We start from the raw sequence: 4,086 nt of genomic DNA, 5'->3' as shown, positions 1-4,086 counted from the left end.
TTAGATGGGGCTACTATAAGGTGGGTGCATAACTGGCTGGATAACCGTACTCAGAGAGTTGTTATTAATGGTTCCCAATCCTGCTGGAAAGGCATAACGAGTGGGGTACCGCAGGGGTCTGTTTTGGGACCGGCTCTGTTCAATATCTTCATCAACGACTTAGATATTGGCATAGAAAGTACGCTTATTAAGTTTGCGGATGATACCAAACTGGGAGGGATTGCAATTGCTTTGGAGGACAGGGTCATAATTCAAAATGATCTGGACAAATTGGAGAAATGGTCTGAGTTAAACAGGATGAAGTTTAACAAAGACAAATGCAAAGTGCTCCACTTAGGAAGGAAAAATCAGTTTCACACATACAGAATGAGAAGAGACTGTCTAGGAAGGAGTACGGCAGAAAGGGATCTAGGGGTTATAGTGGACCACAAGCTAAATATGAGTCAACAGTGTGATGCTGTTGCAAAAAAAGCAAACATGATTCTGGGATGCATTAACAGGTGTGTTGTGAGCAAGACACGAGAAGTCATTCTTCCGCTCTACTCTGCTCTGGTTAGGCCTCAGCTGGAGTATTGTGTCCAGTTCTGGGCGCCGTATTTTAAAAAAGATGTGGAGAAATTGGAAAGGGTCCAGAGAAGAGCAACAAGAATGATTAAAGGTCTTGAGAACATGACCTATGAAGGAAGGCTGAAAGAATTGGGTTTGTTTAGTTTGGAAAAGAGAAGACTGAGAGGGGACATGATAGCAGTTTTCAGGTATTTAAAAGGGTGTCATAAGGAGGAGGGAGAAAACTTGTTTACCTTAGCTTCTAAGGATAGAACAAAAAGCAATGGGTTTAAACTGCAGCAAGGGAGGTCTAGGTTGGACATTAGGAAAAAGTTCCTAACTGTCAGAGTGGTTAAACACTGGAATAAATTGCCTAGGGAGGTTGTGGAATCTCCATCTCTGGAGATATTTAAGAGTAGGTTAGATAAATGTCTATCAGGGATGGTCTAGACAGTATTTGGTCCTGCCATGTGGGCAGGGGACTGGACTCGATGACCTCTCGAGGTCCCTTTCAATCCTAGAATCTATGAATAATCCAATCCACAAAAATAGTCCACAGGTATCTGCAGATTGGCCGGTCTCTACTTCTTTGTCTTTCAAACTATCTTGCTCTGTGAGGGGAGAGGTCATGAGGAAGCCATTGTCTTATTTTATACCCTCTTCCTCTCTTTGAGGTTGACCCCCAGCTGGGGTGCAGGTGACCAGCAGTCTGTTGTGTACTTGAGATTTGAATTGTCCCTCTATGCAATGTATATTTCTTGTTTCCCTTCTCCCCCTGCTGGACAATGTCTCTTTAACACCTGGCTGGGTGTTGGACACTCCTTTGTCTCTGAGGAGCTAGTCTGTGGGCGTTCCCCAGAGTTATAACATACTTCAGTAATCTCATACAGTAAAACTTATAATTAGGGCTGTTGATTAATCGCAGTTAACTCATGCAATTAACTCAGAAAAAATTAATCACAATTAAAAAAAGTAAGCGTGATTAATCATACTGTTAAACAATAGAATACCAATTGAAATTTATTAAATATTTTTGGATGTTTTTCTACATTTTCAAATATATTGATTTATATTACAACACAGAATACAAAGTGTACAGTGCTCACTTTATTATTTTTATTACAAATATTTGCACTGTAAAAATGATAAACAGAAGAAACCGTATTTTTCAATTCACCTCATACAAGTACTGTAGTGCAATCTCCTTATCCTGAAAGTGTAACTTACAAATGTAGATTTTTTTTTGTTACATAATTGCACTCAAAAACAAAGTAAAACTTCAGAGCCTAGAGTCCACTCAGTCCTACTTCTTGTTCAGCCAATCGCTAAGACAAACAAGTTTGTTTACATTTACGGGAGATAATGCTGCCCGCTTCTTATTTACGATGTTACCAGAAAGTGAGAACAGGCGTTTGCATGGCACTTTTGTAGCTGGCACTGCAAGGTATTTACCTGCCAGATACGTTAAATATTCGTATGCCCCTTCGTGCTTCGGCCACCATTCCAGAGGACGTGCTTCTATGTTGATGGTGCTCATTAAAAATACCTACAACACTCGACTCCGGGTTTAAGAATCTGAAGAGATGTCCAAAATCTGAGCGAGACGCGGTGTGGAGCATGCTTTCAGAAGTTTTAAAAGAGCAACACTCCGATGCGGAAACTACAGAACCCGAACCACCAAAAAAGAAAAACAACCTTCTGCTGGTGGTGGCATCTGACTCAGATGATGAAAATGAACATGCATTGGTCGTACTGCTTTGGATTGTTATTGAGCAGAACCCGTCATCGGCATGGACGCATGTCCTCTGGAATGGTGGTTGACGCATGAAGGGACATATGAATCTTTACCGCATTTGACACGTAAATATCTTGCGACGCCAGCTACAACAGTGCCATGCGAACGCCTGTTCTCACTTTCAGGTGACATTGTAAACAAGAAGCGGGCAGCATTATCTCCTGCAAATGTAACCAAACTTATTTGTCTGAGTGATTGGCTGAAGTAGGATAGTGGACTTGTAGGCGCTAAAATTTTGCATTGTTTTATTTTTTGAATGCAGTTATTTTTTTGTACATAATTCTACATTTGTAAGCTCAACTTTCATGATAAAGAGATTGCACTACAGTGCTTGTATTGGGTGACTTGAAAAATACTATTTCTTTTGTTTTTTACCGTGCAAATACTTGTAATAAAAAATAAATATAGTGAGAACTGTACACTTCGTATTCTGTGTTGTAATTGAAATCAATATATTTGAAAATGTAGAAAACATCAAAAAATATTTAAGTAAATGGTATTCTGTTGTTGTTTAACAGTGCAATTAATTGCGATTAATTTTTTTTAATCGCTTGACAGCCCTACTTATAACTTTACACATAGTGTCACTACACATATTTTAACAGGATAGTGATGTTCAGTAGATGATGTCTTGTGAGGTATCACTTGAAAAGTCATACTTTGTAAAACATATGACCATATATAAGTGGTTACTGTGGGTTTACAGGGTGTTAAATGGGGTACAGTGTGTCGCAGTGGTACAATAAGCAAGGCTGATGTAACACTAATTTTAAAATTGGAGGTATTTAAGGAATGAGAAGGAAATATGGTGAGTTAAACAATCTCTGAGTGTAGTAAACCGGTTCCTAATTAGTAATAGTTCCACCAGATGAAAACAACTAGAGAAGTGGTTCTCGCGTTATTACACAGGACAGGATTTCTCAAACTTTCATTATTGCTGCCTCACCATACTCTAGTTTCCCCAAATGTAAGCACTTCTTTAAAAAAGAAATGTCAGGAGGAGAGCAAAGGGCCTTAATTTGGATGATTGGGGATGCTGAAACTAAGGCCTGGTCCACACTAACCCCCCACTTCGGACTAAGGTACACAAATTCAGCTACGTTAATAACGTAGCTGAATTCGAAGTACCTTAGTCCGAACTTACCGCGGGTCCCGACGCGGCAGGCAGGCTCCCCCGTCGATGCTGCGTACTCCTCTCGCCGAGCTGGAGTGCCGGCGGCAATGGCGAGCACTTCCGGGATCGATTTATTGCGTCTAGACAAGACGCGATAAATCGATCCCAGAACATCGATTGCCTGCCGCCGGACCCGGAGGTAAGTCTAGATGTACCCTTAGATGTATATTCTCCTCCTGTGCAGGGGGACTATATTAACTTCTTCTTTGCTGAGTCACTGTCACAAGCAGGAGTGGCTGCTGAGCACTTAATATTGCCTATTAATTTCTAGCTTGGGATTGTATAAAAACCCCTTTTCCCCCACTTCCCTTAAACTTGGCTTGCACTGCCCCTGGCAGATCCTCCTGGAGGAAGCAAACATCACAATTTGAGAGAAACTGAATTATGCTCGTAGACAGAGATGGTATTTCTTCATGCTATGTTAACATGCAGATATGGGAACTCTGTTTCCAGTGCCCAAAGAATTATCCTAGCTCTTAAAAGAGGGCAACCCTCTGGATTAAGTGAAAATCCATGTTCTGCATGGTGGTCTTAGCACTGATTTCTTCCTTTCTCAATCTGGCACTTTCAG

The sequence above is a fragment of the Trachemys scripta genome, chromosome 13 (assembly GCF_013100865.1).
Source record: "Trachemys scripta elegans isolate TJP31775 chromosome 13, CAS_Tse_1.0, whole genome shotgun sequence".
Lineage (NCBI taxonomy): Eukaryota > Metazoa > Chordata > Testudines > Emydidae > Trachemys > Trachemys scripta.
Note: the sequence above shows the minus strand (reverse complement) of the source record.